General features: G+C 40.4%; 2 long non-coding RNA genes across 4 annotated transcripts in view; one reads left to right on the forward strand and one right to left on the reverse strand.

The window, feature by feature from the left end:
* LOC139631869 (uncharacterized) overlaps positions 1–18,153 on the forward strand; it is a 78,642-nt gene extending 60,489 nt beyond the window's left edge. For both annotated transcript variants that reach the window (XR_011693458.1, XR_011693457.1), the window contains exon 3: positions 16,718–18,153. This is a non-coding gene — a long non-coding RNA (uncharacterized lncRNA). The remainder of the gene's footprint in view (positions 1–16,717) is intronic.
* LOC139631871 (uncharacterized) lies at positions 1,209–16,732 on the reverse strand. 2 transcript variants are annotated; one of them, XR_011693460.1, is made up of 5 exons: positions 14,934–16,732; positions 14,697–14,757; positions 8,767–13,919; positions 2,580–8,642; positions 1,209–2,175 (listed from the first exon to the last, which is right to left on the reverse strand). It is a non-coding gene; the product is annotated as an uncharacterized lncRNA (long non-coding RNA). The 2 variants fall into 2 exon arrangements; XR_011693459.1 differs by having other exon boundaries at positions 14,697–16,732.
* Positions 18,154–20,824: the final 2,671 nt, after the last annotated feature.

The following is a 20,824-nucleotide window of genomic DNA, read 5'->3' on the forward strand; positions in this document are numbered from 1 at the left end:
CAACCTTATTTTGTAAGTCAGGACTGACAGTGAGATACATTTAGTGTTTCACTCTCTGCAGTTCAACACAGCATGTGAATTTACTGAATAGCAACATCAGTTCAACTAATTTTTTCACATAATTTGCTTTATAGGCAGGAAACTTGGTTTAAGGTCAGAAAAGTTAATTGCTCTGCACTCTTAGCAAAGAACATTTCACTTCATAGTCTTGTCTTTTGGCTGGATCACTGTATTACCCTCGTTCATTCAAAAAGAGAAGCTAAATCAGCTGGCTGCATATCTGTCCCCAACCTACACATTTTATTTAACCAATAAAACCTGGGGGAGCAGTGAACAACTCATATAAAAGAGTGTGTGTAGGATCAGTTCCTGTTCAACTGTTACATTTTAAACTGTCCACATTTAATCCAGTTAAACAGAAGGAATAAAACCTCCCTCAGTAATAGACTGGATCTTAAACGCTGCTGATTTAACTGGAAGTAAATAAGTTGGAAGTTAATGAGGTTTTATCAGCAGCTCAGCTTCAGAGAGATTCACTGACACAGAGAGGAGATGATGAACGGAAAGAAAGACGGAGAGAGTGTGAAAAAGAAGAGCGAGGACAGAAAGAAGAGGTTACACACCTTTAATCGTTCCCCTGGTTGTCTGACAGACGTCTCTCTCTCTCTCTCAGAGACTCACACTTGTCTGCTCTCTGTATAAAACACAGACCTCCTGGAGCTTCTTTACATAATGCAGACCTCTCCAGTGGCAGTGAAGCTTTGGAGCAGAACAGCTGTATATTATTATTCTCTCACAAAGGGAAAATTGTTTCAGTGATTTACTCGAGCAGGATCATGTCTTCATTCACATTTGTAAGTCAGGAACAGCAGCTAATGTTCTTTCCATGGTTCTACTTGAAAATCTAATTAGTGCTTATTATTGTCCTCTTGAAATCATTGTCCTCACAAGAAAGAGCTTATGTGATTAAAGTCTGGGGGCTCGGCCGGTCCTGGACTGGGTTTGGTTCGGTTTCTAAATCCCATTACTTTATTCCTCCAGGCTCTGAGGCTCATGTTTGTGTGTCTCTTTGTTCGTGGTCAGACTTCTCCATCACAGCTGGAAGTTTTCCAGTAAAATAATGTTTCTGATTTGAATTAAGAAAACATGTGTGACTGTTCCTCAAATTTATATTGTCAAATAATCACAGTTTGTGCCTTTAAAGTTACAGTTAATTCTATAAATATAAGGTTGTGTGTTTGTAATTAATAAATGAACAAAGCAACATGAAATCCACTGTAACCTCAGGACTAAGATGACCTAATGAATTATGGGATGCCCTGCATGCTTCTCTGGGGCCTCTGTAGTTGCCCACACAGCCCACAGCCCCTGAAATCCTCCATTATTAATATCACTGTTGCAGAAACTCCCACCAGGTGAGACCATGTCTCACCTATGATACCAGGACCCACTGCTCACAACCATGTGAGACTAAAGTGTTTCTCTGTGGGAAAACCTCATTTAACCTTAGTCCGTTTCTCATTTTCACTAGAAATTGTATCAAATAATAACCATTCATTGAAACATCATGTTTTTTTTAAGTTATGCTGCACTCATATGATCAGATTTCTTTAAGAAGTAAAATGGAAAATCAGTTCCATCTGAAGCAAATAAAGTTAATATCAGTGACACTGGAACACACTGATCTCTGAATCAGTACCTCCGTGTTTGTTTTTATACATTAGTGTAGACCTCTTATGTAGAGTGTTTCCCCCCTCAAGCCTGTCAGGGGGTTAATTCTGACTAATGGTCTGATTCAGTGGCTCCACTTCTGCTAATTTCATGCTGCATTTCTTCAAAGGTAAACAGTGGTAGAGCAGCAGCAGCAGCAGCAGCAGCAGCTCTACACACTGAGTGTGTTTGTGTGATGGAATGAAGCAGTGATCCAGTAAGATCACAGCAACACACCCTCTCCTCTTATTAAACATGCTGACAGTTGTGCCTGCTAATCTGTATGGAGAGACTGAGGGTCTGATGCAAACATGATCATTATGATCATTCAGTCCACTCACATCACTGCCAGAGAAAATAAAACAATGATTTTAATGTTTAATTCTGCTCTCAATCCGTTCACAGTTCTGACCCCAAAGGACTGAACTGAACTGAATACAATTGATGCTCTGACTCATCAGTAGCCTGTAAAAAAACAAAAAAGCAATGTCACTGTTACTGAGTGGATGTGATTTTGCATGGCAATAGTTTTGAAGAACAAACTCCACCTTAACAAGTCAACACGACAACAAGTTCCAGCTTTTATCAAGCATTTCTAACTTTTCTGCAACATGAATGGATCAGAGGTGTTGTGGTATTTGTGTAACACCTGGAGCAGACTCAACCTGTGATATGGAAGCTTCATATGTTTTCTGTCACTGTGTGATGTTACAACAAATGTGTGAACACTTCAGACAAAGGTGACATTCCTGTATATGTTCTCCATTGTAGAGAAATTGTTTGTTTTGAGCGCAAAACACAAAGATGCGACAAAACAAAGAGAAAGCAAGAGAGGCACAATAAATACAGTTAATTGAGACTTTACTTACCGGTTATAGATGTGTGCCCTCATCCGCAGGTGAAGACAGTGAGGCAGCTTAAAAAGAGAGAGGCAGCAGAGAAACACATGGTCGGATGGAAAAGGCTGGTAAACAGGCAAAGTAGAGGAACGACAGAAAAGTGAAAGTGTGACAAAGTGCTGATGGACAGGCTGAGCACTGGGAGACTGATGAGCCAGCGAGCTGCAGCTGAGGAGGCGGGTCCTGCGGCAGCTGGCGAGATGGTTGAGAACAGGTGTGATGGACAGGTGAGCCTTGGCTGAGCGTCTCTTGTCTTTGGGCTATAGTCTGGGCTCTGACTCCAACAGCTGATTTCCTGCATTTGAAGTCGTTCTGTGGTAGATTTACTCTGATGTTTAGGGTCATGGTCCTGCTGCAAAGTGCATGTGAGGAGGAGCTCAGGGAGGATGGATGGGTCGACAAAACAATGGACTTAAACACAGAAGACCACTTTTCATTTCCTGTCTCATTTCCTGTCTTCTTTTATCCCTGATCCACAACCTTAAGCTCGTTTATTTTTGTAAACATGACGACAAAGGTGCTGTAACCTGAATGAAACACTGATTTTATCCCAAACCACGATCTTTCCCTGAACCAAATAGTTTTTGTGTGTGTTTAAACCTAACCAAACTGACTTTGCTCTAACCTTAACTGTGTGTGTATTATTGTAACCATGACAACAAAGGTCTGGGACATCTATTTGGCTGATTCATGTGGATGCAAAGAAATCATTCAGTGTTATCTCTCTCACTTCCTCTCTCTGTTTCTCTCATATCCATCTGTCATTCAGTTGTATAATTACAACAAACAGAAAGGTGGAGGCAGAAAACCTCCACTGGCCTCGCTCATACCTCACTATACATATTTATGAAGGCATTTGAATAAAATGATTTTGTAACAACAAAATATCATTTGGAGAAAGGAAGAGTGGAGAGAAGGAAGGTGAAGAATGTCAACAAGCAGAGGAGGAGGAAGTCAGAGTGGGATCTTCTGAGGCTGATGAAGGAGACACAGTTTGAATGTGTATGTGAGTATGTGGAGATGAATGATATGAAATAGCTGATTTGTTTCATAATGATTTTAGTTTCCATGGTAACAGACTTGAGGTTTTAAAACTTTTCCCTGTCTGATTTGCTGTTGACAGTCTTGTGTGTACTCACCACAGCTCTCACACTGTTGAATGAGCTGCTGGTCAGAGCAGATGAGAGCAGAACAAACAGACAGTCTGAATGGTAATCATCCACAGTCTCTCCCATTTGTTGGAATATCGTTTTTTTTTTTTTTTTTTTAATCTGTGGCTTTTTCAAATCAATAAAGACGACAGCAAGATTAAAACTGAGACCTTGGTCCCAACTAAAACTAAATCAATGTTTATTAGAATTGGTCAAAGTCAGAGGACTGGCCACAGACAGAATGTAAAAGAGATGATGGAGAGAAAAAAGTGAGGGTCGACTTTTATCACTGTGACTTATACAAAGAGAAAAAAAGACAGATAGTAACACTGGACCAGGGAATATTATATTCAAAAAAGACCTGAAAGCATTTGGCTTCCTGTGAATATTTAGCTTCACATTAGCTGCTTGTTTCATCTCTCTCTCTCTCATGTAGCCACTCCAGGGCTCAATGAGCATTTATACATCAGTTCACCAGGGAGGACGAGTCCTCCACACTTCATCACGTCTTTGATATTAAAACATGCAGAATTAAATGTTGTTATTATTTATTATTCTATCATAAGGTTTTTACAGGAGGGTAGATCGTAATGTCAGTCACTATTCACTCCAATGAGTCTGATGTCTGGCAGCAAGTTAAATATTCAGTTTTGTGTTGGTATTTTACACACATCTGCTTCACATCTGGAAATCAGTGAGATACAATATTCCAAAGCCTTAATTAAAACAAATGACCATAAATCCAAACATCTATTCTCAGATTAAACAGTTGGAAACAGAATTTTTTTGACTGGATTTCCTTCCCTGTCTTATTGAAACTCCTACATTTATTGTAGAATGATGTGAGGTTTGTGAGGTTTTGTGGCTTTTCTTCTGTCTTTCTGCTCATTTATATCCATCTGAGGTCTCAGGCTGCAGGTTGTTTCTGTTCTGCAAGCTCTGCACAATTTGTGGACAAATATGCATAATTGTGTATTAAAGAGAACGTTTGGGATGGAAATCTCATCATGGGAATAGCAAAGATACTAATTTCAGTGATTTGAATAAATGTAATTATTGAAGCTACTGGATAATACTCAGAAGCAGTCATCCATTAAGCACAGTGAAATTCCCACAGAAACAAAATGTGGTTGAGGCCAAAGCACAGAGCAAATCTGCTCATTTATTTTTCATTTATTACTGTGCAGCTTTTAACAGTATTTAGTTTGAGTCTGTTACACAAGACAATCTGAGTGAAGCAGTTCAATTTTGATTTCAGCAGTAGATTCACACAACAGACAAAAAATAGAGTGCCTCACTCACTGAGCTGATATTCTATGTAGATATACTAAAGGCCATATAAGTGGTTGAAATGTTAATTATAAAAGTCAAAATTTGTTGAAAGACTGAGAGAGTCAGAAGTGATGGAAGCACACAACATGATGGCTTTTTCCTTTTTTTCCCCTCTGCTGCTATTTTTAGATTTTAGGTTTAATTACCGTTTTATATTCGGGCAAAACAAAAACAAAACGACATTTGAATGAAGGATGATGGGATATTGAGGAGGTACAGGTTAAACATGAAGAGTCAGTGCAGCAGGCCTGAGTGTGTCCACACACCACTGAGACACACACAGCTTTTAGTGCAGGCTCTGTGGAGGACAGTTAGCTCTCAGCCAACATGTCAACAGCTGGCAGAGAAGGCTGGTAATAGACTTGGTTGATGGAGAGGAGAGAGGAGGAGAGAAAACAATGGAAGAAATGGTCAAATCCACTCCAGTCCAGCTCCTTTGGAAGAAGAAATAGCAGGTGACACAGAGCTCATAGTTAGATCTATAATAATCTATAATCATCTTCAGCTTTAAACTTCAGACAGAAACATTTCCTTCCTGTCCAATATGTTCTTTCTGTGTCTGACTGGAACCTGTATTTAGTTTTGCTTCTGTCATGTTTCATATTTTAAAATTCACTTCCCACATATCAGCATGTTTCCTCCTCAGCGGCCATGGTTTCCCTCCAGCTGCCATCACAGCCACTTCACAGAGCAGTTCAATGAGATAGAGAAATCCATAAAACTGGATTAAACAGTTCTCAGCATGTCAGCATCCCATGCTCCACTCTCTGCAACACAAAAGAGGATGTTTGTATCTGTTCTATCATTTTATACAAGCTTTTACTTTGTGCAGTCAACTGGGCATCTTTATAACTAATATAGTTGATTACAAAACACAATCTTCTCTAAAGCTTCACTGCATTAGGACAAACCTCTCCAGTCAGCGTGAAAGCTGATTGGCTGAACATCTGTTTATCACATCCTCACAAAGAGAAAATAGTTTTTAATCAACTCAGGCAGGATTATATTTTTCTCTTCTGCTCTGCATTTGTAAATCATGAAGTGAAGCTTCAGCTAATGCTCTCCCTATGGTCTCTGTTAGAAAATCTCATTAGAGCTTAATATTGTCCTCTTGAAATGATCGTCCTAATAACAATGAGCTCATGTGCCTAAAGTGCTGGGGGCTCAGCAGGGCCTGGACTGGGTTTGGTTTCTCATTATATTGTTTTTCTTCAGTTAAAGCTCAGATATTATTGGGTCATTTTATTTAGTTGTTCAATTCTGCACCAGCTGATATTTGTTTTGATGAAAATGTATGAAAAACATCATTCAGGTTTCAGTTCTCATAGAATAATATCCAGTATGAGACAGAGGTGATGGCACTGTTTTTGTCAGTATCATGATGGTCTGTTTAACCTGTCTCACTCAATATCTGCTGATGATGATGATGATGATGATGGTGGTGATGTATCTGACTGCCCACCAACAAGCAGCTGTCACATCTCTCACAGCTGTTTACAGCTCATCTCTTTGTGATGTCACTTCCTTTAAAAGATAGTTTGTAGTTGACATTCAACAAAACAAAACCGCCGCGTACTTCCACTGTCAGACATGGCTGTGTTAAGCTCTGGCTGCAGTAATCCCTGTATTTACAAAGTCTTTCTCATGTTGAGAGCTTTGCCCAGTTCAAGGCCACTGAATCTACCGTGTCATGTAAAGCAAAGGGAAACACTTTCAGATCCACATGTCAAAACCAAACTATGAGTTAGATTTCTACAAAAGTTGATCAGTTATCATGGATGTATGTTATTTAATAAATATTGTAAATAATATACTTTATTTTTGAACAATTTGATCTGAGACAGTTGTGAGGGGACACAAAGCTGAAGGTCACTATGTTAAATTCGGACCATGTCCATTGAAAGGAATCATGCAGACCGAGAACAATAATTGACCCCTGCAATGAAAGATAAGATTCCTCATTTCAAAAGGTGAAATTCAGATATCCACAGGGAGAAATCTGAAGAACTGAAACAGTTTCCTCAAGCGCACAAAAACATGAACAAACTGAAACCTCCCTCCTGAAAAGTTTGGTCAACACATTTAACTGCAGGTGCTTGTGATGCACTTTTCATGAAATCTCCTCTCCAGATTTCTTTCTGTCTTTTAAAGGACTACTGAGCAGACTCTGAATAACCAGCTGGATGACTCAGGTAGTGTATTTGTATTATTCTGTTTTGTACAACAGCAAGGTAAACGGTCTCTTGTTGTAGTGACATAAATCAGAAGAGCATCTGTGAGGCCCATCTGGAGCAGAAAGTCTGCATCAGCACCACTGAGGTTAGTTTTGTAACAGTGAACGTGAACCTCAGTGAACTTGTTTCACTCACAACCTGCTTCTGTCTGAAGGGTAACGAACAAAATATTGGTGATATGAAGCCGACTGCTGCTCCTCATTACAGAGGCTCCGCTGCTCTCTGCTGTTTGTGTGGAAAAAACCTCTGAGTTGTAGATCTGTAAGTACAGAAAACTGAAGAGTCAATTCTGATTGAAAGTGTTGCTTTAGAGCCTCAGTTATCACACTGTGTGAATCAGTAATCTGTTCATGCTCCTGGTAAGTAAATGTGTCTTCAGAATGACGAAGCTCTTAATGAATGTGGATGCATGGTTCCTCATGTCTTATGCAGTCTCCTGCACAACCTGAGCTCCTGCTGTAAACCACACGTTGCTGAAACTCATGCAGGTGATATCATTGTTATTCTATTTTCCATTATGTAAGAACCTGCTGCTCTCAGCCATGTGGGACTAAGCTGTGCTGCTGAACCTCATTCACCCTCTGATATTTTCCCTTCGTCTTCCTACAACCCACCCATTACATCCATTATCACTGTTGAAGTAAAACGTCACATGGTCAGATTCTCCTGTTAAATCTCATCCCTGCAGCTACAGAGAAGCTTCTTATTCTCAGCTCTGAGTCACATTACATTTATTTTTTGGGTTTCTGCAGACATGTAGCAGCAGATCTGAGAAATGTGATTTCACTCCTGCTGCGGGGGGTAAGCAAAATAAGACCCAATAGAAAGCTCTGCCAGCTGTTGAGCAGCTGTAAACCTCTGCAGAGAGAAGAATGAGTGTGAGTGGAGAGTCCAGTCACAGGGAGCAGCAGCACCACCACTGTAGGCCAACAAGAGGAAAGCTTTGAATATTGTGGAACATTTTCTTCATTTCACAATCTTGAAATTGTACAAATTAATTAATATATCTTCCAAATATGATCAACATTGGATGGAACATCTCTCAAGTTTCTGAACAAGTCTCCTTCCTCTTCTTGTTCTACCTGTCCTCCTCATCTGTGTTGTTGTGGCTTGTGCACATGAAACATTGTCATCACCCTCCTCCACAGTCAGAATCATTGTAGTATTTTTATTTCTCTCAATGGAACAAGTGGTCAAACTGCCCCCAACCCCCTGATGCACAGTCTAAAATTGAGTCTAAGTGGGAGCTATTATAGACCACACAGCAGTGGAGAGGTCGGGGTTAGGAAGATGAAGAGAGAAGGAGAGACATCAGCCTGATGAAGAAAATAAATGATGTTATTCTAATGCTCCTTTCAAAGCAGTTTCATTTAATAGATGTGAACAGTTGTGGTGGAGATGAACGAGTCAGTGCAGTTCTCCTGGTTGAACTGCTCTCACCTCGTTGCCTTTAAGCTGGAATAAAGCACCACGGTGGATCAGACTGTATGTTGAAGTAAGTTGGTGTGACGTCTCGGATACAGCTGTCCATGGACATGATTTCCTACATCAGACTGGAATATTTCTTCAGGATGTTGGAACTGTTGTAGCAGCTCTCACAGTGTTAACCTGGTTTGCTGCTTCTAAACATGACTGTTGTTGAGGCAGAAGGAGGAGGAGGCCGGTGGAGTCTGGATCCTGGTTCTCTGTGCAGATTCAACAGGGTCAGACTGTTTATTTCTGACAATGTTAAAGCGTCTCCTGAATTTCTTGTGAGACAGAGGTTTTCTACATCAGCAGTTGTCACAGTTTCTGTGTGAAAGACAGAGACGTGCTCACATGTATAGTCTCAGTGGAAACAGAGTCTGAATCAGTTCTGCTCTGAATAGAAATGGTGAGAGTTTGGGGATCAGCTCCAGGTCATTCTTTTTCTGCTTCTTGAGCGATGGTGAAAAGGTGGTAATTTTCCTTGTTGCTGAGGAAAATAAGTGAAATTTGAACTCCACAGGTTTTGTTTGACACCAGGTAATGAAGGATTATTTTCTTTCTTAAGTGGAACACAATGAATATTTATTCAGTGATTGACACCACAGGCGCTCACGAGAGTGGTGTGATTATACTGTGGAATAATTGTTCAATGTGATGGAAGAATCACAACAGATTAAATGCAATTCAGAGCCAAGTGTTTGGGTTCAGGGCAGTGCAGACAGGAAAACCTTAGACTGAAATACAACATTGAATTCTAACCTTTAAGATCTCATAAAGAGTCAAGTGTAGTGTGAAGGATCCACAGCCATTGAAATTACTAACAGTAATATGCTTTTTTTCAATAAATGATCATTGAATTCCAAATGTGATCTCTATAGTTGCATCAGTCTTTCGTGCCAGGGGAATGACCTTTGACCTTAGAGAAACAAAATGGAGTCTCTGCAGCAAAAAGCTGAACTCCACCAGGTGCCTTCTTTTCTTTCCAGCAGCTCAGCCTTCACTTCATTTTCTCTGCATTGTGTAGGGAGTGATTCATCAGCGTGAATGTAGAGGGAAATACAGTGAGCAGTGTTATGAGAAGGAACAGGACTGAACCACTGGGTTCAGTGTTTTAATCAGTTTCATTACTATCCTCATAGAAAGTACCTTTACAAACCATTAATTTAAAATGGTAAGAATATAGTGTTTCATTTTCCAGTGGAGCTGCTCCACATGCAGGAGGTACCTGAACATTTCCATAATGTTAGGTTTCACTCACATCTCCCACTGAATCCTCGCAGCTCTGACTGACAGCTGAATGAGTAATAACCCAGTCTTTAAAACAGGAAGCTGGGAGAACAGCTCTACCTCTCTGCTAGAGTTTAAAACTGAGAGGGAAGAGGAAATGATCCACAGTGTCAAGAAGGACAGGATCACAGGTACAAGAAGAAAACATAAGAGTGGGTGTTGATGGAAAGGTGAGAGTTTCTCCTCAGGAGGACGAAGCAGAAAAAGAAAGACAAACACTGAGAGAGAGAGAGATGAGGATGACGTTTCTTAAGAGACAAGTTGTTAGAGGGAGAAGTCAGTGAGTGGTGTTGGCACTGCTTTCCTATGTGTGAACAAACTCTGTAGATGTGTGGTTGGCAGAGCTGTCTTTACCAGTGTGACCAAAACTCAATGAAACTTGATGTGTTCACAGGAGAAATGACTTGAAAACAACACAAAGCAGCACATGTGACTTCAGTCCTGGCAGTTGTCCCCAGCAGACCAGTCAAAAGCTGATAAATGCTGATGTGTACTTTATATTCCAACTATGATTCACACTTTTTCTTTGTTTATTTACATGTAAAATATTGATGAACAAAGTAATTACTGGCTCTGTCTCAGCAGTTAGATTCAGTCACCATGACGAGACAGCACTGCTTCAGTTTGAAGCCGGTCCATCAGAGCAGCCACATTGAACCTGTTGGTCTGCATCAGATGCAGCAGCAAACAGACAGAGGAGCACGGCCTCTTGTAAAATCACTGCAGTGTGAAATTCTGCTCTACTCTCCATCTCTTCAGCTCTGATGGAGCTGAACAGCAGCTCCTCAGCTGCCTTTTCTACCAGTCTGATGATGGTAACCACCATCTGTGCAGTGAAGAGAATCTCCATATACATGTGCACAAACTGTTATTATACCAGGAGTTCATTGTTGTATTATTATGCATGTTGATGTGTTGATTGTGCAGTAATGAGACGGAATGATGCATTAGCTGTACAATTGCTAAATCAGCTTTATGCTAATTGTTTTTCATATTTTTATTTCATTATTTTTACTGGTTATAATCATTTGTCATTAATTTCAAGCCCTATCCAGTTGAAACACATATATAACAGCTGTCAGATCTCTGAGTGAGTTTGTACAAAGATACCATCTTCTACTAGCCTCAACAGTGACTGTTCTCCAGGAGAGAAAATTACTTTTGGAAGATGGAAGGACAGAAAAAGACATGAAGCCACAACTTCTTTCTAGCTGTAAGTTATCAGCTTAAACAAAAGAAAAGAGATTCTTAGCTCCATCAGCCACACACTGGTTTGATTTCAATTTGCTGGTATGTACAGTGGAACTGAGTGATGCAGAAAGCCTTTGGTGTCTGATGCTGAGGAGGAACACACTGACTCGCTGTCGTTACAGTGAGTAAGAAGAACTGTGATGTAGGTGATGATAAAAGCTGCATATTGTCATCTGAACCTGATTCATTTCCTGTGAACAGTATCAGCACCTCAGTATTTCCAGCAAACCCTTCAGCAAAATACATTTTGGAAGAAGCTGCTCTATCGTCTCTACCTCCCCTCAGAACAAGCGAGCCGCCCCCTCAGCTGGATCAAGGTGTGTCACCCCTGTGAGTGAACTCCCCACTGTGTTTCTCTGTGGGAGGTTCACAGAGTGAAGACCAGTGAGAGCAAGAGACAACAGACGAGGGAAAGACAGAGAGAGACGGAGTGAGAGACGTGTGACTGGGCAGACGTGGTGAATGAGTCCTTCAGGGAAAATGATAAATGGGATCAGCAGCAGTGTGGTGATGTTGTTCTGCCTCAGTGACACAGGGAGTCAACAGCTGCTTGTCTCGCTAAAAGCCTCTTATCAGGCTGACTGACCCCACATTTTCACACGGGTGCACACAAACACTCACACAGCTGCACTGGCAGGAGTCTGAGCTCCTCACCCTCTCCCTATGGGTGAGTCCAGACTCCCTGCAGAGGAAGCCTTTGCTGCTTGTATCTACAGTCTCATTCTTTGTGTTGTTACCCAGAGCTCATGACCACAGATCCACAGTGGAGCTGTATTCAGTTGATCCACTCACTTAAGTCTCATCACTGTTTAATATTTATCATCAAATATTCATTTAAAGTTCAGAAGGTAGGACTGCTGGAGAGCTTCTCTGTACGCCTGATCATGACAGTGAGTGTCACAGTAACACTGAAGAGGCTCCACAGAACTAATCTCTTATATTAACCTGACAATCCACCGACTGACCCAGAAAACTTCTGTGTCATTCACAGACCACCATAAAATGACCAGTGATAACAACAGTCTCTCTTCATTCTCTGTCCAAGCAGCAGGATGCAGCTGTGAGAGCTGCACAACCAGCAAACTGCTGGAGTCACTTGACAGTTAGTCGAGTGTTAGTGGACAAATAAAGGGAGACCCAGCAAAGTACAGTTGCTCCAGTATGCTCCACAGTGTCCCTCCTCCTCTGCAGAATAGTAGTAGTAGGGTGTGTGAAGGGTGTGTATGTGGCTGATAAGCAGCTGAGCAGAGTTTTGACACTCGGGCTGCTGTTTATTTGACAAATTAACAGGCTGTTAAATCCAGTTATCAGATAAAGTGTGAAAGTACATGTTATCTTTCTCACTGAAGACAGAGGAGATAAGATGTTTTTAACTTTAGGCAGAATTTATTTTCAAAACAAACAAGTTCATATTTTTATCACGTACCTTTGCAAATGTCTGTCAAATTTCTCGTCCCTTCATCAGTGATGATTTACACCAGGTGTTTACAGCAAACTGTGATTAACTGTCAGGATATTAAAGCGACAGAGTCCTGGACTGTGAGGACGAGGACGATGAACCAGTGTGTTACAGATCATCAGAAAAACCTGCTCATCAGTGACAGACTGATACTACACACATTTCTTCATCTTTTAACGAGCTGCAGAGTTTTAGTTGAATTCACTGGTTGTGTCCCACATCACTGCTGCTCTTTACCCACAGGGATTATTTTCTTTCTTTTCATCAGATACAAAAAGAAGCAACAGTTGTTTTGGCTCCTCTCTTCTCTCATTATTTTGGATATAAATCACACACAGTAATTATCCTTATTATAGTCATATACATGTCCTGGTTTATAACATTTGTCTTTAAATTAATGTAAAGTTCTTACTGTTGTTGCCTCAAGATTTTTTATTTGCCTTGTTTACATGAGTGTGTGACACATCTAAAAAATGTACAGTGTAAAATAAAATACACTAAAAAAGTAGAAACATAACAGAAACCCACCTCGACATGTAACTATCGTATCTCACACATTAACACACACACCCTGATAACTTGTGAAACCATTTGAAACTTTTCTTCATGAAACAACAACAATGTCAGAAATGTCTGTGCAAAGGCAAAAAAAAAAGTTTAACAAGGAATGACATGCATGTGTCTGTCTGCTTGACTCTGACCTTTACTTAAAAATAAAATCTACATGTGAATGTATCTTCTCAGCTGTGAGTGTAATTTACAAAATGAAACACATATTTTTTCCACACTGATGCAAATCAGTTAGACACTCAGCGGTTTCAGCTTTAAAATATTCATGCTGCAATTTGCAAACCTCCCAGATGTGTTCATGACGGCTCTGTCATTTCTATTAAGTGAACAAGTTCTTCTGTGTTGCCGTCCAACCCACCTCAGTCCCTGCAGGGTTGGAGTTATTTGTTCTTGCACTGAGGCTGAACTGGGCTGCATCTCTGTGTCACAGCGAGGTGAGGAGGCCGTACGATGAGTGTTTGTCTCCTGGCTGCTGGTTGAAATGTCTGTGAAGTGTCTTTGCAACCCATTCAGTCCACAATGAGCCCTCTCACATTCACTGAGATCTCCAAAGGGAACTCTGTGGAGGACGCACATTTGCATGAAATAAGCTTTAATCAACAAGAAATCCTGAAAATGAAATGTTTCAAACAAACAGACACAGTTCTTCACTGAGCTCTTTCATTCATGTGAGTGGGATTTTTAAAACTGACCGTGTCTCAGGTTCATGTACAACAATGATTCTAAATGCAAACAACTGCTCTCCATTGCCTTGAACAGTGTTTTCTGTCTGATGACTAATGATGAGCAGCCTCCATCAGCACTGAATATTAATACCCACCTGACGTCACACAGCTGGATGATCACTGACAGCAGCCTCTCATATAATGTGTGTGTGTGTGTGTGTGTGTGTGTGTGTGTGTGTGTGTGTCACTCATCAATCACAGCAAAAGGAAAACTAGTCAAATGTGTCATCAGATAGTTAAATGTTTATCAACAGGGGAGAAGGTGTTTGGGGAAACCTCTGCATCTGTTCTCTCTGACTTTTCCTCTCATTTCTCTTTGGTCTCACAGTCGTGCTGTTTTGTTTTTGTTTGAACACATCAGATGTAAAATACTCTTTTCCACACTTTGTGATTTCACCTTCTGCAAACAGTTACCATCACACATTACACTGCAGTTTAAATGTAAACAACAATTTTACACACAGTCTTATGTTGCTTTCAAAGCCTGTGTTTGAGTATCTGGATTTTACAGTGCCATAAAGATCAAAAGGGAGAGGAAGACAAAATGTGTGTGGTGTTATTACAGTTTGAATGAACATAAATAGACAGACTTCTTTGTGGATGTGGAGCACCTGGAGAATATTTGATGTTTGGATATCGTCACGGCTCAATGACCCATGGAGAAGCTATCATCTAGTGAGGAAGTGGAGGGAAATGAGCTGTCAGTCGGCTCACAATTCTTCAAATTATGTCTAAAATACTTTTCACCCATTAAATAGTAAAAAGAAAAGGACTGTTACTGTTCTTTATTTTTAAGAGTAAATATTACTGAGTGTATGCATCAGACAGAAACACAACAAATCACTTACTGCAACAAACGGTGAGTCAGTTCTTTTCAGCGTCTCTGTGCTGAAACTGCATCTTGATGATCCATGATGCTGAAGATATAACTGTGAGAACAGCACAAATCCCCTGTGGGTTTACACTTAGCTGAGCCAGAGCAGCAACACTGATGTGTTACTGCTTTAAAAGCTGCCACAGACTCGACAGAGTAAAACTAGCAGGAGGCAGGAGGCCGGTGCAGAAGCCTGTGCAGGAGGCACCAGTCTAACAGGTCATTTCAATAGACCGCCTTGTTATGAGGGTGGATTTTATTTGATGTGTGTAGTGATCGGTGTGTAATCTGGTTGTGTGTGACCCCTCAGTCCTGCCTGAGCTAACACTCCTGTTCAGTCAAACACACTCAAGTTAAACCACTGGTACAGAGACTGAAAGCAGAAACAACCCTGTGTTAAATAGGACACTATGGCAGCAGCAGCACTATAGAGGGGAGATAAGAGGAAGTCATTCATCATTTCCTGTTGGGTTTTTCTCTTTTATTGCTCTGAGAAGAGAGAACAAGTGATTCCTGAGCTGTTATAAAGGAGGGAAGCGTTTGTTTGGTTTCTGACATTGAAAAGCACACACCATGAGATGTTAACAGCTAACACAGCAGAACAGCTGCATGAGCTGAATGAACACTAAAGCCGTCTCTCTCCTCTTTATTTTGTATATAAAATACATTCGTATTTGTTTCTGTGTATATCAACCTCCTATGATGAAGAAGAAGAGAGATGTCCCTGAGAGAAAAGAGTTTAACTTGTGATTGAGAGTCGTTTCTTTCTGACAGTTTCCAGAGGAGATGTTTGCTGTTGATGCTGAATTGCCACTGGCTGTTGAGAGCTTCTCTGCTCTCAACTGTCTTTGCCTCTCACAGTATTCACTATTTCATTTATTTTGTTAACATCCATGAAAGCAGAGTCCCTCTCACCTTTCTGTCTCTGTCCTCCTCCCACATTCTCTCTTTTCCACCTCCTGAGCACAAAGTCATTCAGTCTCTGGCGTCAGTATTCAGCTCTTCTTTGAAAGAAGTGCAGTCAAATGTGTGTATTTTTGAGTCGAATTATGCTCTGTAACAAAAGCCTCTGTCAGTGTTTCACTACAGTCTGACTTTCATTTGTATTCGACATAATCATAGTTAGCCACTCTGCCCATCGCACAGTCATCACACAGTCTCTCTGAGCTCTCTGAGCAGAGAGGCTGAGGACAGGAGTTTGACAGTAGACTTCCTTCAGATGACAGTGATTTCTTCACAGAGCATCTGAAGCAAATTATTTCTCAACACAAACAGCAGAAAGTATTGCTCAGTAACATGACAGTGTCGACCATCAGCAGACAGGTCAGAGATACTTCAGACTTGAGAGAGTATTAACGATTCAAATAACTGTGTTACATGCCCTCGGGTTTTTGCCTAAAAGGATACAGAGGTTTACTGGAGGTTTACTGCTTCTCCCTACTGAGGGTGATACATGACAGATCTGGTGTTAGATACGAGAAGAAAACAGGAGACAGACTTCAGTGTTGTGAAGCTCCCTTGATTAAACAGCTAACTGTGTGGTACTGTGGTAACTGCTCTGCTCAGTTTCTGTTTGCAGCAAAGAGACATGAGTGAAAGAATGAAGACAGCAGAGTGAGGGTCACAGGTTTTAACTCCATATGTTGATGTCAACAACCACTGGGTTCAGAATCATGAGCATTGACCAGGTAGCTGAGAGTCACAGACCTCACAGAATTCTGTAGGAGCTTTAATGTCTTTGATGTGTGAACATTCTAGAACCTGATGTCACAGGCTGCAGTCAGTGAACGCAGCAGAGACAACTTCAGAAGGGAAACAGTAGGAGACACAGTCAGACTGGACACAACAAACTTCATTCAGGAGGAAACAATGACTCAGGTATTTATTTCAGTCTGTGGTTTTGCAGTTGATTTTGTGGGGTGTTTTTTTCAGATCAATTGATCATTAACTTGGCAGGAGGAGTAATCACAATGGTACTTTACTTTGAAGGTTTGAGTGATTGAGAGTATTTCTTATCATTGTGTTTATTTATGCTGACCAGGTTTATTAGATATTCTTACTGTTTCTCACATTGTCTGCTCAGGTTTCCTCTCCTTGATTTGAAACAATACTGACGTGGCTTTATGTACATTGAAAGTGTTTCTGGTTGTTTTAGTGGATCCTCTTGTCTATACTGTCCACACAGAGATCTCTTTCTAAAGAAATTCCAATGTGAGTGACGGGGAACACAATCCAGTCACTGTTCTGTGTAAAAGTAATTTCTTAAGTTCAGAAGAAGCTAATATGACATTTCAGCAGTCTGAGTTAGAAACATCAAATGTATATCTCAAAACTCTGTTTCGTCCACAATTCCCTCACATTTCCACACCTAATGTTTCCTTATGGAGCTGTGGAGGAGAGATTTTTTCAGTTTTACTGTTTAATTACTGTTTAATTTTAGCATTGATATTTGCACAGGAATCAGACTGTGATTTTGTCTCCTCAATAGTTTTCAGAGGGGATCTCTTGGCAGTCAGTGTGGACAGCAGGGATATGAAAGCCACCTTTGATTATATATATGGGAATGTTTGAGCAGGAGAGTCACAGGTGTAATTAATAACAGTCACGAGACACTGCAGAGGAACAGAACCATCGTCATGCTCAGTGATTACACCTGTGCTTTTCCTGCTGTGACAAGTTAAAATGTTTCCATGGTAACATCTTGAGAGCTGGTAAAGAAGTCCCAAACAGGACTAGCTTTTTCACTAAAGCTGTTATTAGCTGAAACTTCAACAACCACTGGGTTCAAGGACTAAATCATGAGCACTGCCCCAGGAGATGAGAGTCACAGACCTCCAGAGGTGGGACCAAGTCACTGTTCTGCAAGTCACAACTCAACTCAGCTCTGACGAGGTGCGATTTGGACATGAGGAGGTGGAGCTCAGCTCTGGTGGGCTCCAGCCCAAGTTAACCCTGATTACATCACCTTTCTACAAGCTTGTTGAACAGGTGATTTGCTAAATTACTTCCTGACCTTTTACTTTTTACTGCTCTTACAGTAACAAGTGTAGTTCTTGTCTACTTGAATAATCTTCACTTTACCTGGTTCATTGTGTCCAGACACTGCAGCCTCTCTGCTGTGTGTGTGTGTGTGTGTGTGTGTGTGTGTGTGTGTGTGTGTGTGTGTGTGTGTGTGTGTGTGTGTGTGTGTGTGTGTGTGTGTGTGTGTGTTACAGAAGGGAGGGGAACAGTTGGAGACAGTCAGACTGGACACAACAAACTTCATTCAGGAGGAAACAATGACTGAGGTATTTATGCACAATTATTTATGTTCATAATTCATATCAGTCTGTGGTTCAGTAGTTCGTTTTGTGGTGCTGATTTTTTCAGATTATATGTTTGTTAAATTGGCAAGGAGAGGAATCACTCTGGTACTTAAGCCTGGAGGTTTGAGTGATTGAGAGTATTTATCAAATCACTGTGTTTACTTATGCTGACCAGGTTTGTGAGATGTTCTTGCTGTTGCTCACATTGTCAGCTCAGCTTTCCTCTCTTTGGTTTGATACTTTATGGTTTGTGTTAAAGGACAGGTTCTTAAGTGTGTCTTGAAACAACACTGACCTGGCTTTATGTATGTATGATGTACTGGATCCTCTTGTCTATACTGTCTGCACAGGGATAATTAAAGTGAACTTTGATTATATTTATTGGAGTGATAGAGCAGGAGAGTTACAGGTGTAATTAATAACAGTCACGAGACACTGCAGAGGAACAGAACCATCCTCATGCTCGGTGATTACACCTGTGCTTTTCCTGCCATGACGAGTAAAATTGTTTCCATGGTAACATCTTGAGAGCTGGTAAAGAAGTCCCAAACAGGACTAGCTTTTTAACTAAAGCTGTTATTAGCTGAAACTTGTGGAAACCACAGTTTTGTGAGGCCTATTCTCCTTTCCTACTCTGAATGTGAGCAGGCTGTCTGAAGGTTTGGAGTTGGAGTGTTTATGCTGACTGGGTTGTCCAGGGTACTGCTGGCTGTCTACAGAGCATGTTGTTCAAGCCTTCATGTTCAGGAGTGCTGCAGTACAGGACAATTCAGGAGGATTAACAGTGTTTTAGTGTCCTTTTTTATGACATCAGAGATCTGTTCAATGCTGCTATATTGCAACAATACCTGAGGTCATTTGCAGCTTTCAGTGCATGTGTTCTGAGTTACCATTGTTCTCTATATCTCACCTTTATTCTTCACAGTTCTCATTAGTCTGTTGTGGTGTCCACATCCCCACAGAATTAACATTGTACATTTCAGCAGAGATAAAAGCTGTTTGTAGCACCACAGGAAAATGTCCAGAGTTTTTTTTTTTTTTATTTGTCAGTTTAATGGTGATGTTCTGGGTTGTTTCTTTTTCGATGTTATGGAAAAGTAGAAGTGTGTGATTAAAAAAATAAGGCTAGCTCCCCTAACATGACTGGTTGATACTAATAGGTAAAATGTGGTAGCTTGGTTTTTGCGTTGGTTTAAAGGTATCACCGTCTGGGTATAAACAAAGTTTTAGTCCAGTTCTGATTAAATTAGAGACACAGTGGTCATTTCAGGCACAGTGGTACAAGGACAAGTTAGATAAATTATTAGAGCCTCTGAATGCTCTCTCCAAATAGCATACGAGAGACACAGCATTGACTCCAGTCTCACCAAGCTTGTTGCCATCAGCAAACCTTAAAGTTAGATGTTTCATTTGGATCCCAGACAGAAGTAAATATTGCTGGTGATAATGAACCCAGTTTGATTCAGACTACATCAATGACTATAAGGCAAACACCTGTGTTTTCTTGAAGGTGGCAGATAAATGAGTGTTTATTTTCTGCATTTACGCAGTTGGTCAGCTCCAAATTATAAGCTATAATTGGTGTTTCATTTGTGATCAATTGCGTAAGATGTGCAGTTCCTACTTCAATTAATACTCTACTCTACAGTCAGAACTACACTTAATCACCTCAGGATGGACTAAAGTGGGGGATTTCGGGTGTGTTGATATTTTTGTATTATGTTGATGCTGTGGTATCAATTTACCTGGGATTTAAGCAGTGATACTCTTGATGGCAGGGAAGATATTATGTATATAGAGATTTGAAAATGTATATTATAATATTTATAATAATAATTATTCATTTTTTTCATTTTTTGGTTCCCAACTGTCTATTTGAAGAAGCTTGATGTTTTACTGAATGAACCACTGTGCTGTTCGTGCACTGTCTCTGTCCATGGTTCTGAATAAGAGCAGCAGACCAGCCTTTCTCACTGAAGCAGTTCTGCAGTCCATGCTGGTATAAGTATACATATAAAACTAAATATTTCTGCATTTTCTTTCAAAAATGCATGTGATTGCCTGAACTTGCTGCCAGCGACTAAAACTAAAAAAATATATTAATTGTTTTAATTCACACAAAAATTGCAGGACTAGAAGCGAGCCAAAAAACACATGGAAGAAAAATAACAAGACTAAAGATTGTTATAACAATAATTGCTGTGCAGCAATCACACAGTTATCATTGTTTATTTTATTCTATTTATTTATTTTTTGGTTCCTAACTGTCTGTTTGAAGAAGCTTAATGTTTTCCTGAGTGAGCCACTGTGCTGTTCGTGCACTGTCCATGGTGCTGACTGCACTGTCTCTGTCCATGGTTCTGAATAAGAGATTGACTCAGCTGTCTCTTTTACAATTGTTCAGTTCAATGGTTTTGTTTCAATTGAGCAGACCTTTACTCAGCAGTCCACAGTTCATTATCAACTATTTGAATTCCTTTACTAATGAATGCTCAATTGTGTTTTGATTCGATCAACTAACCCTGCTCTCATTAACCAGACAGAAGGCATGAAGGAGGAG

Source organism: Trachinotus anak, unplaced genomic scaffold, assembly GCF_046630095.1.
Source record: "Trachinotus anak isolate AG129_WGS33_773 ecotype Australia unplaced genomic scaffold, CSIRO_AGI_Tana_v1 ptg000014l, whole genome shotgun sequence".
Taxonomy (NCBI): Eukaryota; Metazoa; Chordata; class Actinopteri; order Carangiformes; family Carangidae; genus Trachinotus; species Trachinotus anak.